Source organism: Protobothrops mucrosquamatus, unplaced genomic scaffold (assembly GCF_001527695.2).
Source record: "Protobothrops mucrosquamatus isolate PMUCROS unplaced genomic scaffold, P.Mucros_1.0 scaffold2724, whole genome shotgun sequence".
In the NCBI taxonomy this organism is placed as follows: Eukaryota; Metazoa; Chordata; class Lepidosauria; order Squamata; family Viperidae; genus Protobothrops; species Protobothrops mucrosquamatus.
In genome coordinates, this window is record NW_015388767.1 from 40597 (window position 1) to 60319 (window position 19723).

A 19723-nucleotide genomic window follows, 5' to 3' on the forward strand; every position below is an offset into this window, starting at 1 on the left:
TTCTCCCCTCCCCCGGCTTGATAGTAGGGAGGGCCAGCCGTCGCTGCACTGTATAGTACGGGGCTGGGTGGTTGCCGGAGGGGTGAATGAAGCGAAGAGGCGGCGCAGGAGGAGGAGGAGGTGGAGGAGGAGGAGGCGGCGCTGGGACTGGGATGTGCCCAGCCGCGGTAGCAGTTCCAGCTCCTCCACTATGCTCCTACATTCAGGCCCCAAATCGGCTGGAGGCTCCTCCGGGCACTACAGCAAGGAGTCAGTGAGTGAGTAAAGGGCCACTGCTGGGCACGGGCGAGGAGGTAGGGCTCCGTTACAGGTGGGGGGGCCTGTGTTCCCCCTTCACCTTGACCCATCCTCCCCGGCAGCTTCTGCTTTTCACCTTCCGCTAGGCTTTCCCTGGGAGAAAAAGACGCACCGTGCAGGACCTTCCAGGGGCTGCCAAGATTCTGCCAGGAAGGATCGGCTTTTTTTTTTAATTTTTAATAGACGCGACAGAGTTGCCCCCCCCTTTAAGAAAAAGGAAGGGGGGGGGAGGAGAAGAGAGACAATTCCGCCTTTGAATCCTATTTTGTGTGTCTCGGTGCTGTCCTGCTTCCCGTCACTCACTCTTAAATTATTTTTGCAAAAGTTACCTGGTTTTAGTTTCCCGAAACCTTATTCTGATCTCGAAGCCTTGAAACAATTGCGTACCCCCCCCACCCCGCAAATGTTAGAGAGAAAGTATTTTCTGCATAAGTCGATCTATGTTGAAATGCTAAGGGTAACAACAAAATAACATTTTAAAAGGCAGATACCCGAGGTGTTTTGGATTTTGTCAAAAGAGCAGCAAAAAAAGAAAGAAAGAAAGAAAAAAATCAGAATCCAGTGATGAAAAGAGAGCAAATTGAAAGCTTGTTATATAATGCCACACTATGTGGCTAACAAGAACAAGCTATTTTTATTTTGTTTACCGTAAGGTATGCAATAGGGACTCCTCCAGAATAATATTTTTCCCTAGTGATTATAAACCCAGATAGAATTGGAGGAGGAAGGAAATCCCATTACTTTATAATTTCCTAATGTGCATAATAATTAGTTTTACAATTATGTATTTAGGTAACCACAATTATGTAGTTGCATGTCTTAGTTTGTGGATTCTTTTTTACACATATTTGAATACAAAATATTTCGTGGTGGAGATGATTAAATCTTTAGCAATCCACATTTTGTGTTTTGACAGGGTTAGTAAATTAGATATGATTCAGTGTAACCAGTTACTTCGGTGACATTCTGGGGCAGCTTATTACAATCTCCAGTGAAACCTTAAGAGCAAATTCAGATTTCATCAGTCAATGTGGATTTGTTTGGCTGGCTGGTGAGGACAGCCTAGTGTTATTGCTCTCAGAACAAGGGTTATGAATGAGGAAGAGATAACTGATGAGATACTGTATTACTTAGAGTTATAGGTTTATTTTTCTCCTATTAACTGTTTTATAGGTCATTTTGTGTTGAGTAGAACTGTCCTTATTCTCATCGACTGCAAATGTAAGCAAAAAAGCTGATAGGTTTTCCACATTTCTCTCTGTGCATATGTATGTGTGTGCGTGTGCAGTCATGTAGAGACATGTCAGTGGTGTAGGTTTCATTGCACTCTCTCTAGCCCTGATCAGTCATGTAATTAGATTGAGGTGCCATGGTAACAGACAGTATTCATCGTCCATTCAGGTGCATTTTTCTTGTGACTGGGGTACCTCGGATGGGCTTATGTCGCAGGCATGAACAACTTTTTAGTCACTTGTGTATTATTAAATGTGTTGCCTCTTTGCATGTGATGTACATAATTTGTATAAAAATTGAAATGGAAAAAATTAGAGGCTGCATGTAATATTGGAGTAATTTCAACTTTGAATTTAGGAGTTGAAAGTCATAAGATGTTCTGTACAGCATTCGTATTTTTTATTTTTCTTGTTTATAGAGCTTTAGCAGAGGAGTGCTTCTTCACATTAGAAATTAGGTTAAGCTGCTTGCTGTATATTCTCTTCTTTTTTTTTTTTTAGTTTTTTCAGAGGCTTGTAAAATTATAAATAGTGGTAATGGTTCATCCCTCTTCTCTGCCTGAATTTCTGAATGCAATTGAAAACGTTTAACCGAAAGGTATTATTATTTGAGCTACCAGAAGGCATTTGTGGTTGCTTTTAAACTTGGAGGAGCTTCTTTTTAAGTTTAAACTTCCTTTGAGTTTTAGTTGGTTTATGGTTGGCATTTTACTTTGAAGAAATTCTTTAGGGCAGCTTTGTGGGACAGGCAACTTTGGCTGTTTGCCTCTTTGTTTCAGTGGGACTATCCATACCTATTTTGAATGACAGCAGCTTTTTACCAGCATAATATTTTATTAATTGGATTACTTTTAAGGATTAATTTGATAGGTATTTAATTTTCATATGTGGTGGACTTGTAAGGTTATTAAGGCCTTTTGGATACAATTGTGGTGGAACTTACAGCAAATCTTTAAAAAAAGGATTATCTTTCTCCCACAGCTGTTTCTTTTAGGTATTGTGCAAGATTTAGATGCAAAAGAGATAAATTTGATGCTTTACTGTTTAACTGCTGCTCGTTTGCTGATAGCCCAAAATTGGAAGAGTCCAATTCTGCCTACAATGGAAGACTGGAGATTGAAAGTTTCGAATCTTGCTGAAATGGCAAAGATTTCGGCTTATCTGAAGAACTACTCGAATGAACAATTTTTATCAATATGGAGAAGATGGATTGTTTATATTAAAAAGAAGCATAGAGTGGTAGAATATAACTTAGGTTTTTAGATTTTCTTATTTTGTTTACTCTTTCTATCTTTTCATGTAGATTAAGATATTTTGTGGAGTTAGAGATATTAGTATTTGTTTACTTATATATGAATATTATCCTGGGATTAGGTTTGGGAAGTCCGGGGGGGGGGGGATTTTACTTTTTATTCTGTTTATCTATGATTATAATTGTTTTTTATGATGAAAAATAATAAAAAATTTCTTTGGAAAAAAGATAGGTATTTAATTTGATGCTGAGAACTGAGATTTCAGATTTTTCTTTTTTATTCTTTTCCATCTGCAGTGAAACAAGCTTTAGAGAATTTTTAATCAGTCCCTTTATATTTTCACAAGAGTGGCCAGTGTAACTTCTTTTATGTGTGTCTATATCATCTTTATTGTCCAAATGTGTCTTGTATGTTCAGAACATCAAACCACTGCAGGAATTTAAAGACTCCAACCCTTAAAAAATATTGTAAACATAATAGCTTGCAGCTTCCTGGAATGCATTTTCTGGCTCTGGTGTTGATTGATGAATGATTTTTGCATCCCAGTGTCTAAAATTTACACAATGTTTGTCAGAAGCATGTAGGTTTGTAAGTAATTCATGGTAAGGTTATCTTGGATCCTAAATAGTATCATTAGATTTTCCCATAAAGACGTTTTGTGTAAATAGAAAGTTGTGTAGCATGCAAATGTCATGAACATGTATTGTTTGTAGACCAACAAATGCCTGTAGCTTTTTAAAACTTCAAAGTTTATACTAAAAAAAAAATCTGTTTCAGTAAAGTAATTTGAGTTTGTTGCTTAACCGTTTGAAGGCAGGAATCATACAAGATACTGTACTGTCAATGGAATGCAAAGGTTAAAAATCCTGATGTCTTAGTTTATGAAATTGTAGAAATTATTTTTAATCTGAACTACAGCAACTAATGCAGGTAACATTGCATTTTAGTCTAAAATTATTGTTATTTCATTGTAATATAAATAGATTTTATTTGTTTTAGCTATTAACAGGTAAGGAAAGGCTTTTGAGAAAATAAAACAAGTTGGAATTTAATAATAACAATGTATTTGTTTGAAGGCCATGGTAAGCATACCGGTAATATAAATATTTTAACAGTTTCTTTAATGGTTTACATAATTTTCCAATAGCTTTATTTATTTATTTTGTATCACTGTTTCAATCACAATATTAAATTTAGGGAAGAGCAAAGCTTTTTATTATAGTTAATACATTTTTAATGCAAAGTAAAACACATTAGCAATGCCAAAGATTCATATTTGTATACTTCTTTGTCCCATGTTGATTTTTTTTAAAAGTTATATTTTGCTTTGCTCCAAGTTATCACATTATTAGTATTTGGAACCTTCATCTCCATATTAACCATTTTGAAACTCGAAATGTTTGTTTAATTTATTTTTAGTATTGTTTATTACAAGCATATTTTTCATCTCTATATTTAATTGGCATACTTCTCTCTCTCTCTGGAGTCTCCACTTCACTTCTGGTGATAATCTTTTAGAGAGGTTTCTCATATGAGCAGTCCTGTTAAGGAAGGCTGTTGTTAGTTTGCAGACTCCATCACATTCTGTTCAGATTTCTGTTTTGAGCCAGTGTGTCCCGTCCAGCAGTCTGAAAACAAAAAGAAATGAATGTGACAGAAAGAGGAACATAGAATTAATTTTATAGAATGTCTGTTTCTCATTGTCCTGCTACTATGATATGATTGATTTTTTTAAATAAAGCTTTATGAATGTGTAGGAATGCTTTAGACCAGACATGTCAAACTCGCAATGTCACGTGACGTCACGCAACGTATCATGACGGTTTTGCCATTGCCGGCAATGGGGTGGGTGCGGCTTCCGGATGACAGGGCTGGCCTGCGGGCCGGCAGTTTGACACCCCTGCTTTAGACTTATGACTGAGATATCTGAAGAATGATGTGCTTTCACTTTGGACTTCAAAAGTTAGTGCAAGGGCTTTTAAGTTACATTTGATAAGCAACATTTTCTGATTATATTTTTTTAAGTGTCAGATGATCTTTATGGTAGTATTTACTACAGAATCATCTATTGTGTAATAAAACATATCTAATTCTTTGCTCTGACAGCTGGAGGCAGTGCTTTACATATACTGGTGTCTATGAGAACAAAAGTAGGCCTCACTTTTTTCCCTCTTTGCTACCTCAGTAGTGAATGTTGACTGAAATGTTTATTAAGTTCAGGCATAATTTGTTAAGAAGCAGTTTCTTTGTTGAGAGAATCCTTGAGTGCTTTGCTGGCCCATTGATCTGGTGAATAATTAACTGTTTAGGTGGAATTCATGTACTTAGTACAAATAATAGATTTAGAGTGCAATTCTCTTTCCAGTTATCTGGGAGTAAATTCAGTGAATTGAACAAAATTTTTCATTACTCATGAAGGGTTATCCTATAATATGACTAATGTAAGAAATTAATTTTAAAAGCCTTGTAGATTAAACTACAGAGTTCTGGGGGTAGCAGTGCACACTGGGATTTAAACAAAGATGATGTAAACATCTGGATAAAATTTTAATATGTGAATTATTGGCACAATTTTAAGAGATTGTGATTTAAACTGGATATTTTTGGTGAACTTTTAAAAGGGAAATCAATAATTATGAATATAATACACTAAAGAAGATCTCTTGTACAAGCCTGATTTAAATGGGATATGTGGAGAAAATAGGATATATTAAGGAAATCTTCTTAATACTGTAGATTGTGCCCGATTTGATTAAATCTTCAGCTTAATTTTAATTAAAATAAAAACGTATAAAGTTCCAGCAGGTGGCGATACATGATGGACTATCTTTTCTGGCTCAGAAGCTAAGCAGTCAGACTTGATTAGTATTTGGATGGGAGACCACCAGGATATAATATATACTAGAGAAGGAAATTGGGAAAACATCCTGGAAGAACGAAGGGGCAAACCACTTCTGTATTGTTCAAGAAAATGATACAAACATCTCCATAAAACCACCAGAAATTTAGCTTGTTAACATAAACTTTACAGATGGAGTTAAAAAGTACTTCAGCTGATCCCAGAACTTTTTTTTATTAAATCACTTTCCTCTTATATTGTTGTTTAAGCTAAAAAGTTTCTGCTGAGGTTCTGAGAATGGTGCATTCTGATAGAGAAGTAAACACCTTTCACTTTTTAGCAATTTTATGTTATTTATGCTATTAGATGTTCTGATAATGGGTGGGTTATTCTTTTAAAAATATGCTATAATTCAGAGGTCCCCAATCTTTTGGGCACCCAGGGACCAGTTCCGTGGAGAAAGGTTTTTTCATGGACCAGAGGGTGCATGGTTTTGTGTACTGCCTGCATCCTGCAGATGGGGCTTTGCTTGTTTGTGCGGACCGGTTGCTGGCATGCCGCAGTCCGGTACTGGTCCACGGACCGGGGGTTGGGGACCCCGATCTATAATAGTTTCAGATTCTTGTTATTTATTTTCTGATATTTCAGTTTAATGGGAAAGCTTCTCTTGTAGACACTTCTTTTGGAAAAGAAGACAGATTTATATACATATTGTCCCTGTGATATCATCATAGGCTGGTTTTCACAATTTTGTCCAAGTGCTAAGCAGAATTCAGTGTGTCACTATAGCTAACTGTGTGATGCAGATTTAGGTGAATTTTCTCTGTTATTGCACAGGCTTGTGATAGCATTCTTATGTGTCATCTGGCAATATTGACCTCTGTTGTGTCATACAAGAGCAATTCATTTATATTGGCCTGATTCTGAGGTTTTTTGTTTTGTTTTGTATTGTTTTGGGGTTAATGAAATGTACGATCTATTTCAGGAAAGAAACGATGGTTTACAGGCTACAATGAATACAATTTGGTATCACATTAAATCAGAACAACATTATAGCTTCACACAAGGCAGGCTATTTGGTGCATTCCAGATCTTTTAAAGTCCTGCATTCCTTCATCTTGAGCTGTGCTCACTAGAGATTGTAGGGATTGAAATTGAAAGCTATCTGGAAGGCAGTTGCCTGTCTATTCCTGGCTTTACATTATGGTTTATCTGGTGCTATTCTGTGGTGAAGCTGCTGCTTTATAGTGTTGTGTTTCAAATAGCTACATTTATCTCTCCAGTTTAGTCAATCTTAACTAAATCCAAACAATTTATGAATGCTATCTTCTGCTTCCTCATTTTATTTTGTTACAATACTCACCAAGAAATATAGCTGATTTGTCTGCTTCACCACAGGGAGATTCGAGCCTGCTATTGTTATCTTTTGACATGACGAGGTTCTTTGAATTTTGCTGCATTATATTTTAGCTTTGGAGAGGGGAGAGGGAAGGAGAATATACCGTATCTTAATTTCTTTAAAACTAAGCTAATACATACCAGAAAGCACCTGTCATGTCAGTCTTTACATCAAGCAAGACAGTTTGATGTAAAGATAAAGTAAAAAAGAATAGAGTTATGTTTAAAGGTCACAGATTTTGTATGATTTTCTGAAACCATAAAAAATCCTTTCGATATTTGCTATATTGTACCAACGCATTGCAATAAATCCCCATTTGTTTGAGAGGCATGGCCTTCTGAAAGCCTTTTCAGGATTCCTTTCTGAAATTGAATTCTGACCAATACTATCCAATAAGTCGATTGCAGATATTATATAGATGTCTTTTGAGTAGTTTTAGCAATGCACGCTATTGGGTCATTTTAACAATATAATCCATTGAGTGGTTTTAGCAATATAATCTAGCATATCCCCAAGTAATCCTCATTGAGCTCAATGGGACCTCTTTTCAGATAATGTGCATTGAATTGCAGCCTCACAGACATTGTAGTGGCATAACCTATGAGAGCTATAGCCCACTTCACCATCCATTATTCTGCTTTATTCAAAATGCATTTCATATACTTGCTACTTTGTAAATGGATGGTAAATTATTAACTGCTTTTCATGTATTTTTTGCCTTTCTTCAGATTTTCAATCACAGACACATCAAGTTAAAGAGACAATCTAAGCACTGAGCTTTTTTCTTCACCTCTTCAAGACAACCGCAGCAACAAGTTTTACCTTTCCTTAAAAGGTGCTCTTTTTCCCGAAATAAGGTGAGAAAATAGTACTTTCTTTTCAATAATGTATTTTACAAAAGACTTTAATTTATTCTGGTTTTTGATGCAGTTTATAATTTAATATTAGAGACAAAACACAATATCCTCTTCTGCGTACAGAATATTTTTTACTCCTCAGCCCCGGAAGTCTCACACAAACTGCGCCATTTCCAATGATGTTTACAGCATCATTTCTGCTTCCAGGTTTTTTCCAAGCCTAGTTCACCTGCTAAGAATCAACTGTCCCTATTGATATATTCCATGAATGTTGTGTTATGTTCTGGTATAAAGTAAGATGTCTTCCTAATTGCATGAGCATATTAGATTTGCATTCTGGTTGTTACTTGCTTGATTCAAGAGCAGGTGAGGGCAATAGTGGTTCCAAGAAGTGTCCTATCTGGATAAGAAATGTTGGGAGTGGACAGAGGACAGTATTTTAATGTAATGAGTTATCCCACCATTTTCTTTTCTCTTTACCTACAAAACAAGGTCACCTTATCAAAGTTTGAAAATGGATAACCACGGCCGTTATTGATCAATATGGTAAAATACTAAGTACATATGATACTTCAAAAGAAAACAACATTTCTGAGTCCCATGGACATACACATTTCTATATAAGTTATAAATATTACAATTGTGACAGTATTGTCAGAGTCTGACTGGAAAGGTGCTTTTCCTAATTGTTTTAAAGACCTATTCCTGTGCTTCTTTTTCTTTTATACTTGACCACTTTCCTCGGTCTACAGATTACCATGTTCTCTTGTGCTGTTTTCCTGGATCAGTCCCTAAGGAACATTGAATTCCTGTTATCCCAAGAACCATTTGTGAATCCTCGTGTGCACTGAAAGTTGACAAAATAATTTCCTTCCATTTTCTGTTTACATCCAGAAAAAAAGTAATTTAGTACCCCACTTACCAATATGTCTTTAAATTATGGTGCCTAAAATATATTTTATTGTGGGTGGGAGGTACAGTATTGTATTTTAAAAAAGAATAATTGCAAGAACTGTTAAGATTGTAAAGATGTACAATTTACACTAAGTGTCTAACTGAAATGGAAAGAGCATGGTTAAATTATGACAATGAATGATGAATGCTAGATAAAACAGGTTCATACTTGTACCATTATATGCTTTGTCGCTGTAGAGAAAATTATAGACTAACTGATAGAACAGATTGGTAAATTATATTATAATAGCACTAATATTTATTTAGTGCCAGCAGCAGTATTACATTGTGTGTATTTCAGTTACTAGCCACCTTTACAATGTGAATGATGAATAATAGAGAGCTTTTGATTTCTATGATGTAGCCAGTCTGTTTAATCTGATCACTTATTCCAACTCATATGGACTTTTAGGATCTGTATACAGATTTGTTGGCATGTTCTTATGCCCTTTTCAGGGCCAGTTTGGATTTCACCATTAGATAGAATGCTGATATTTGGTACAGAATTTGTTTATAGAATTATCAGGGCAAAGTTTAGTGGAAAATTCTTAAAGGAGTGATATTTAATTGATGAGATTGTTCATAATCAGCGCTGAATGATTTATGCAAGCCAGCACTGTATCATTAGAAATGTGCTATAGTTTTTTTTTCATTTATTATTACTATTTCCTGCATCTTAAATCTTGACTTCAAATCTTGGCTTCAAAGAAATGTTGGACTTGCTTCAGAAAACAGTTGGACCAGTTCCTGGAAGTCACAGAGAGCAGTATCAATTAGTGTCACTGTCTTTGAAGGCCATTTGCCTTTCACTTTGGGACACTAGTGGACTTTCTTGTGCCCTTGATTGGCCACTGTGGGAACAAACTGCTAGACTAGATAGGCGGGAGGGAGGGTCCAATCCAGCAGGACACCGCTTATGCTTTTATGTTCTGATTATGGAAATGTGTGGTTGATAGGGATGCTTTTATGATACGGTTCCAACACATCAATGATCAAAGCAAATTTCAAAGGAGGTTGGGATAACTAGAACTGTGTCTAATGTAAGCTATCATATATATTTCTATTTAGTTTAAATGTCCAGGACGATAAGAGTACAGACTTCTTCACTTCTAGATAGTGTACAGTTCTTACCTTGATGCAGTTATCATCCTCGTTTAATAAGATGAAAATGTGATTCATCAGTTTTAACAAACAGACCACCTGAATGTGCTCCTATAGTAAGTGTTGCATGTAGTGATCCTTGCTGGGGTGGAAAGGCTGACATATTTACAGAGTAACTATAATCAATACAGATAGCATTTGGAGTACTACCGTGTGGATACTTACACACAGCTTTGTTATTTGCCATGGTTCCTTTGGATTGTTGCTTATATGCATATCCTAGTGTTTTTTCATACCTTATTTCTGTAAAAATATTTGAAATTAGTATTCATATTTGTAAATGTTTTTAAAGAGAAAAAAATATTGTGGGGAAGGTATTAGTGCCCCCTGCTGTTTGAGTGAGAAAACTTTTACTCAACAGGAATGGAAAAATTAATTTTAGTTTGCTTTCACTATATTTAATTGTATCTAAGAGGAAATTCTTTTTAAAATGTTGTCTAGTGTTGATGAACTGTTAATATTGGCTGATGATTGAAACTGACTTAGTGGTAATGTTAATTCTTTACAAGCATCCTGCATTCAAAGTTTTTAAGATACATTGTAATAATAATAATAATAATAATAATAATACTTTAATTTATACCCCGCCCTTCTCCCGAGGGACTCAGGGCGGCTTACAGGTAAGTAAAAACAGAGCTATACAATAAATATCTAAAAACCAAATTAAAATATATATTAGATAAACCTGTTATTAGAAAAATTATAAAATCCCTATTAAAATCCCTATAAAATCCCCCCCNCCCCCCCTAGGCCAATCCCGCTTGATGGAAAAGCCATGTCTTGTATGTCTATCTTCTGCTTTCCCACTGATATTGGATACTAAAATATACAAATATAAAATATATTGGAGATTTTGAAGCCCTTTTCATGTTGTAGAAGTTTAAGAAAGGCAACATACCTTTTCAGTTCTTAGTTCAAACATTATTGGTGGGCTCTTGTAAACGTAACATATATATGAAAAGGTCTGGAGAATGCTTTAATTATGTGAAAAGAACTGCTTCTCAAGCCTTTTCATATTCATGAACTAAAGAAATTAGAAAATAGTGGACAATGGTTGCTTTTCCTGTACATATATTCCTCACTTAATGCTCATAGTTCTGTTGCTAAGTGACACCATCATTAAACATCACATGGCCATTCTGGATTTATGATGTAAGTAATTTTGCTGCAGTCATTAAGCAAAACATTTGCAGTCATTAAGTGAAACATTTGCAGTCATTAAGTGAAACATCACATGACTGCAATTTGTAATTTCATTGCTGGCTTCTCCATTGACTTTGTTTGTTGGCTGTGAAACGTGCAAATGTGATCACATGATTGTGCGACACTGTGATGATAATAAATCCATTTTCAGCACTGTCATAACTTTGAACAGGCACTAAAGAGGGCAGTCATTAACTGAGAATTACTGAGTATTTGTATCCGTTTTTATTTCTTTCAGTGAAGAATTAAAAATTTCAGTAAGATAATTAAAAATACAGATCTCCTTTGAAATACTGTGTACCTTCAATTTCACCCAATGACAAATTTAAGGTGCTAATTTTTATTAAATAGGTCATATCAGAACTGCTTTTTGTTTTATCCCAACTCCAGACAGGTATTTTTCAACACTACTTTCTCAGTTGCGTATAGTACACTAGTTAATCTAGTGAAGAATTCTTAATAAAAATAATTGTTCAGTGATTCTTCAATTTCTTAGCATTCCAAGTTATGGCATAGTATGTAAAAGCCCTGTATGACGATCTTATATTAGGGAAAAGAAAACCACTTGTAGTTTATACACCATTTTCAGTTCAATTATGCAGGTAACTATTTCCAGATCAAGAACGTCCTTTTTGAGTTAGAAATTCTAATTGTATTCATAATTCCAGTTGTACTTAATATGCTGATTGATGCAAGAACATTGTAAATAGTTAATTCTGTCTGATTTCAACACTGAAATTTTATTTCTTAGGATTCCAGTAGTTGAATTTCCATGAATACATGTTCTTATAAGACTTACAAAGTAAATAGATTCATAATTATGTTATGAAGTTTTGTTTTTACTGTTTGATTTCCTGTTTGTAAAATACTTAGGATTATGGTGCATAAAGTGGATAGCTATATGAGTTGTTTAATAAATAAAAATAGGTGGCACCTTGCTGTTCCTACCTAATACTAGTAGAGTCACATTATTAGTGTCATGATTTTTTTTAATATCAACACACACACAAGAATTTTTTTTTTGTAACAATCTGTTTGGATTATTTTGAAATCTAAATAGTAGGTTTATTGCCAACATACCACTAGTGGTTAAAATGAGAATGAGATATAATACTGTAAATCTCTGACATATGACTAAGAGACACCTCGCCCCCTTTTAGCAATTGTATGTCATCTGTTTCAGAGTCATAATTACCTCATATTTCCCATTTGATAATTACTTTATTTCCTAATGAGTTACTTAATGGTGATGGGATTGTTAAACAGACTTCATTTAACCTGAGCTTCAGAAGCATCTATGAGGATCTAAGAGTATTATATATTTTTTTAATGCTGCCTGTCTTGCTATTAAAATTTAGTCTGATGGAAGACAACTGAACAATGGCTGTTAATAAGTCATCTATCCCTTTAATCAAAACTGATTTTATATATTCTTCAACTATATCCAATAAACCCCTGAGTATTGTAGGGTTATGTTGTGCCCAGTGAATATAGAAGCCTTTAACTGTTGTTTTGCAGCTCTCTGAAGTTTTAAAATCTTTTTGTTCTCATCACATCGAGGAAATCAAAATAATAAAAATGTATTGTAAGTATTCTTCTGTAGATCAGGGAACTTCATATGGTAGTTTTCCTAATTACTGTAGCTTGCCTTTGCTCTTGATCTAAAGTATAGGTAGTTACCTATGACTAGGACAATTGTATGACATTCTTAATTAATGCAATTGAGGGAAAAAATTATGTTTGGTGATATGAGATGTAAAAGTGATTGGACCATTCAGATGTAAGAATGAATGAAAATGATAATTGTTTAGTGAGTATCTCCATAAAAAGAGGTATATTTTTGAATAAATAGATTAAACGCAATACTATTCATGTAATGGCAAAGGAACGAATGGAAAAAGCAGGACTGAACTGATGGTTTTTTATGAAAAAGATAATTAGTAAAAATGTAAGGTTGATGTGAGAATTATTTGGTAATGACAAAAGTGGAACTTGGGAAAAAATGGATACTGAAGAAAAGGAAATAAGTAAAAGAAATGAGAATAGAAATAAAACAACCATAGCATTAGTAATGGCACTTAGATTTATATAGACTTATATACCGCTCCATGGTGCTTTACAGCACTCTCTGGATGGTTTATAATGTCAGCATATTGCCCCCAACAATCTGGGTCCTCATTTTACCCACCTCGAAGAATGGAAGGCTAAGTCAACCTTGAGCCCCGTCAGGATTGAACTCCAGACTATGGGCAGGGTTTGCCTGCAATACTGCATTTTAACCACTGTGCCTCGGGAAGTTTAATTATAGGAAGAGAAAGGATGAGTCCATTGTGTAAAAGTATCTATATGCCTTTGTAAACTTCATTTGGTTGAAATAGGGTATCACAGGGCAACAATTTCTGAATCAACCTACCTCAAATGGGCTAATTTAAAAAGTGTGTCTAAAAGTCAGGACCCATTATTCAGATGGGATTGAAACCTTGGCAAAGTTGGGCTGCTTAAGTGCTACTGCACCACCATGCTGTCATGGTCAGCTGCAGTCATGTGATCATCATTTTCACCACTCCCTGTGAGCTTCCCACAAGGATATTCAATGGGGAAGCTGGCAGGAAGTTGGAAGTTGCTCCTCCCACTGCTTTTTTGCCCACCCATGGTCATTCTGCTTCTCTGTTTCAGTAAGAAAATATTGAGTACAGGTTGGCTGGTTAGAACATAAATTCCTCTCCCAGTAGAATTAATGGGACAATGAAAGAGGAGAATATGTGAGTTATCAGAGAGTGAAAATTTTATTACAGTGTGCCACTGAAGTGTATGAAGTTTATTCAAGTAACAGAAAATGGGATGAAGACATTTTAAGATGTGCAAATACGGGTAAGTAGCATGAAGATTGTTGGGAGGGGTGAATTCTTGTTAAAAGCAATAATAGCTATGGGTTAGAATGCTTATGTAGAAATTGAAATTGAAAATGTCAGGAGAAACCTAAAAATTTGAATGCGTTGGAAATGGATAAATGTGTAGTAAATTAGCAATCAATCAAGGATAAATGGATGATGAATGTGGATGCGATACGAAAATAAGTGATCAGTATCAAAGAGGGATGTTGAGATAGAATCTATATTCCCCATTGATTTTTATATCAGAAGTTTACAAAAGGTGATCACATGACCTTAGGGCATTGCAGCCATCATAAATACATGGCAGTTGCCAAATGTCCAAATGTTGATCACGGGGATACCGCAACATCAGTGGAAAAACGGTTATAGGTCACTTTTTTCAGTGCTGCTGTAACTTCAAACAGTCACTAAGCGAACCTGTTTAAGTCAAGGACTATCTGTAGTATAGCAGGTGATGTTGGTGTTAGATTTCTTTTCTTCTTATTTCCTGCCTTTATTTTCTTTTGCTCACTATTTCTTCTGCCTTGACATAATGTTGCTTATCCTGAAAGGAAAGATTGGGGCATGATGGTATGTGTATGTAGAGGAAATGGGAACCCAAAAGAGGCAGTAATTGCAGGCAAGTACTCTTTTTGGAATGCATCTCCTCTCCCATTTGATAATGGAAGTGGGATTTTTTTGATCTAGCAGGAGAGATTCCCAGCAGACCCTGGAGGTTTTCAAATAGATGAATCAACACTGGGAGCAGTTTCCACATAGTGAGGAATGTATGCTGGATCGAGTATTTTCCTCACTGTATTATTTTGCTGCCAAGGACAACTTAATTTTTGCTCTGAATTCAAAATATTTAGGCTGATGACAGAGCCTTCTGGATCTCAGGGACATGGTGGGTGGCCTAGGACACACTTAGGGAATACACTTTATCAGTGCTTTTTTTCTAAAAAAAAAAAAAAGGTGCCGGAACTCACACACGTCATACAACCCGCCTTGCCTACCCTACAAGGTTCCATCCAAAAAAGGTGCTGGAATTCCATTCTGGGCGTTCTATGAGAAAAAAAGCCCTGCACTTTACAAATAAATATCAGAATGGGGAAAATGGCTTTAGGATAGGCAAAGAAGGTCGACTAGGAAAGGGTGCAAATGAAATCCAGAAAGTTATGTCCTGTGCTAGTAGATGACAAAAAAACAGGTTTTGGCCTTCTTTTATGTTCTAACATTTCTTCAGGTATTTGAAGAATGCTCTCATGTTCTAGGTACCTAGTAACTGCAACCTCACATTGTTGACATTGGTTTCCAGTCCCTTGACATTTTTTAATCCTCCTCTGAACTTATTCTACTTGATCTGAGCGCTTTCTATTGTGTGACATCCAGAATTGGGCACAGTCCTTGAGGTAGAAATTATTATGTTCCATTGTGTGTATGGTTGACATCTGAACTCAAAGGTCGTTTAAAACTTGAGGAATACTTGAATGGGCAAATTCACATGTCATCTGTAATTTTAAAGGATTATGCATTGTATTTGTATGTTTTATAAGCAAGTTAATGTATTTATTGAACATTTAGCAATTTACAGTTAAAAAATTAAAATCAAGATGTTAAAAATAAGGAAAACAACTAAACAGTTAAAATTAAAAGTTAATAGCTTCTACAAAAATATATTTTAAGGGCTTCTTTAAAAGCTATAAAGATGTTAGACCCTTCAACTATGCAGATAATGTATATCTAAGTTAGGGTGACAAAAATCAAGTTTTGACCCCAAATTGCCAGATGAGCTTATGGTATACCTGAAGGCAACTTACATAACCTCATAAGCAAAAGGTTAACCTTTACGATATATTTATGTACCTTTCAAGCTTTGCAGACTGGTGGGGGGGGAGAGAGGGGATGGTTCCACTCACTCAAATGGAGATTTGTGCGCATATGGCCGCAGTTCACGCATGTGGAACTGCATGCATGCGCTTGCCCACTGCTTGCACGGCCTGGTTCTAAATGGGCTGTGGCCCAGGGTTTGGGGACCTCTGCCTTACAGGACTGTGCTTTACACTGAATGCATTCTTCTTGTTGGTAGCAGTGCATGCAGCCATGTAAACTACCTACTTTTGTAACAACCTCAACAACAATGTAATAAAAATGGTCTCAAATATTGTAAATTAATTTTATTGAGAGTCAGATTAGTGTTTTTTTGTAGCCTTTATTATTTTCTGTTTTGTTAGATTCTGTGCAAACCAAAGGAAACTGATTTTTGTGTTCTGTTTTTTTTAAAGTTTTCTTTAATGGTACAAAAAAAATATCAATTCCATGCTAATATAAAACTTCAGAATAAAAGAAACTGTGAAATGTGCTCTTTGACTTTTTAAAAGAAAAGTATTTGTAGTTTTCAATATATAATTTTCCACTGCTTCAATCATTTTCAACATGTATTTGTCTGTTTTCCTATAAGAATTATCCCTTAGACTTTAAATGTTTTCCCCCCTAAAAATCACGTTATTTAATCATTCTAAAAGTTTTTTAAATAAAAACATAATTAGTTTCTTTTTCAAATCTCTTCAATATTATTACTTGTATTTTTCAGTCTTGGTGCATATTTAATAATCTGCATTAATGTTAATACATTAAGCATTCATACTTTTGGTTATTCCTAATAGTAAAAATAGTGGATACATTGGTTATTTGTGTTCTGCAATTGTAATTACATCTATCCAAAACAGATTGCCTTCATATGTTTACCTATCAATCTAAAGTTAAAATCACAGTGTGGTAGATACTAAACATACTTTGTAATTTGTAACATGATTCAGATCAGAAATATACAAGTTTGTGATAAGATTCATGTATCATTTTGGATCTTTCAGATAAATGCATTTCCATTGCTTATTTGATATAGTCATTCTAAACATTTTGTTCATCTGATTTTTAACTGAAAACGTCTTTGTAATTTGGATGTCCATTATATAATTTTGTTAGTTTCAAATTTTGTTAAAGCATATGTACTGTATATTGTATATAAAGCAACTGTTATTTTGTAGTTATAGTGGCAAGCACAGTTATCTTAACTTGTTAAATATGTATATTCTAAAAGTCACTTAAGAAATATTTTGCGTCTTCAACCTTACTTCCATGCTATCATCATAGTATACATATTCCTGAAAAGATTCTAAAGCATATGTTGGCATTAATTGGAAAATTTCAGGAGCTAATATTGAGGTTAACTTCCCTCTAGCATGTTCTTCAACACTTTTTACTGGATTAAAATCATCTATTCACACTTTTTTTTCCAAATTCAGCCTCCCAGTAGTATCAGGTTATGTTGTTCTAATGCCTGATTTTCTGTGTTATAAAACAGGGGTCCCCAACATTTCTGGGATGGCGGCCTGGAGAGTGTGTGTGTGTGTGAAGGTGCCTTTACGCATGGGAGCACGCACATGCATGAACGGGGGCCGTGATTGTGCATGCGATGCAAACGGGACCACAAACGCCTGCGCAATGCTTGGGTGATGCTAGCGCCTACACAATGCCACAATGCTAGCATGAGTAAGGGGGGTGCGCTCATGGCAATGCTAGCGCCCGCCTGACGCTCACAGCATTGCTAGCGCCCGCGTGATGCCACGACGCTAGCATGAGTGGGGGGGTGCGCTCGTAGCAACACTGGCACCTACCCACCACTCACGGCAATGCTAGTGCCCGCGCGACACCGTGACGCTAACGTGAGGGGGGTGCGAGCGTGCACTGCACGTGCAGTGGCCAGCGATTCACACAGCCCAGTGGCCAACAGCCCACGGCCTGATAGTTGGCCCTGGAGCACAGGTTGGAGACCCCTGTTATAAAAAATTATAACTGCTTAGGAGATATGCAGGACTGTATAATCTTTCAGGTTCAGTTCCTCAAAGGCCCTTTGGAATACACAGGACTGTCAACATAGGGCCTGTGTGTAACTTGTTAAAGCAACTGCATCTTTTCTTTGGATCATGGAGCTGTTCTGCAGTCCTGGGAAAAGACACAGCTGGTATAGCACAGACAAGTGCTATATTTACATCTCCACATGCTCTGAAAACCCTTTTTGGAACTGAATCCAAAGTGCTGCCCAATCCTAGAAACATATTATACTTATCAAATTTAAATGAAAAACCAGTTAAAATAACACTTTATATGTAAATGATCTTTTATCTCCTGAACAATCCCCAATTTGTATGTATAAGAAAATAAAGCAATTTTGCTCTGATTCTATGATATGTGAAGGAGCAAAACCCTTTTAATTTTCATGTGCATTATTTATATGCATAATTTCAGTGGAAGAAATTACTGGAGCTGTAATTCCATGTATATTATTTCTAGTAATGTAACTGTAGTCTTTGTAATACTCTTCTCAGAAGGAAGACAAGACAAATAGCTTGGGGTTGTACTTTTTTGGTGTGTATATATGTGGAGAACTTGGTGTTCTCTGAGGTTAGTTATTTGCTGGCAGATGTTTCATTACCCAGCAAGGTGCAGTATATGCTCCTCCATGCATAATAGTAAATTCAATTTACTCTTCAATCAGTGTGTATATATGCTCCTCGGTTTATAAATAATACACTAATAGTGGTAGGACTGCCAGATAATAATGAAATTTAGATTGGTGTGATTGTGAAAAATCTTAGCTATAAACAACTTGGTTCTCTGATCTTCATAAAAATCAGACCATAGCACAGAAGGAATAGAATTACCCATAGTCATTTACCCCACTGTATTTGCATATTGTCTTTGAGTTCTAAAATGGGTGTAAATCATGCTGCAAGACACTAATGCCAAATTGCTTCTGAATTGTTGCCCAAAAGACAACATGGACATGTCTCTATAGTCACCAGGAGGTAGACTTGAAGAGGAGGAGTATTGATTGTGACTAGATTTCCTATAGGGTATTATTGTACATTTGAAATTGTATTGTAGTTGCAGTCAAAAGTGTACTTGAAATATACATAGAAAAAGCCATACAAACATTATCATCGTCTTCTCTTCCGAAGTTCAACTTTGTAGAATGGTATTTAAAGGAAAGAAATGGGAGAAATGAAAACTTAATATTTTAACTGTAACATCTAGGCATACTGAAAAGTATTTAATGCTATTTAAAATAGTATATATAATATTACTGTACTTTACTGTATAGTATATTGCATATAGTATGTAGTATATATGCTATACACTATATGTTCTATATATACTATGCTATATACTATATGTAGTGTATTTCCATTTTACTTCTACATTTGGTATTTTGCTGCTCTCAAAGTACATTTTTATTTCCTGGGATGTTATTGTGTACTGCAGACAAACTTTGCTTTTGCCCAAACCATTATTTTTGTAGTGAGGTAAATCCCTTTTTCTTGAGTTTTGTCAGCTGAGGGATCTTAAAACTGTCAGCATTTCTCCAAATATTGCATCTTTTTTAAAAACTGATTACATACCGTATTTATCGGCGTATAACACGCACTTTTTCCCCCTGAAAATAGGGGGCAAATGATGTGTGCGTGTTATACGCCGATATACGGCCAGCCCGGGTAAATTCGGCCATATTCTTCAATACGGGCCGGCCCCAGCAGTTCCCCTCTCCTCTTTGTGTGTGTGTGTGTGTTTGTCTCTCTCTCTCTCAATTCTCCC

The 19723-nt window shown here is 35.6% G+C and overlaps 1 long non-coding RNA gene across 1 annotated transcript in view; it reads left to right on the forward strand.

Moving 5' to 3' along the window:
• The first annotated feature begins 237 nt into the window (after positions 1 to 237).
• The window catches only part of LOC107296272, a 29572-nt gene continuing 10086 nt past the window's right edge, over positions 238 to 19723 (forward strand). The window contains exons 1-2 of the long non-coding RNA XR_001549091.1: positions 238 to 257; positions 7749 to 7877. This is a non-coding gene — a long non-coding RNA (uncharacterized LOC107296272). The remainder of the gene's footprint in view (positions 258 to 7748; positions 7878 to 19723) is intronic.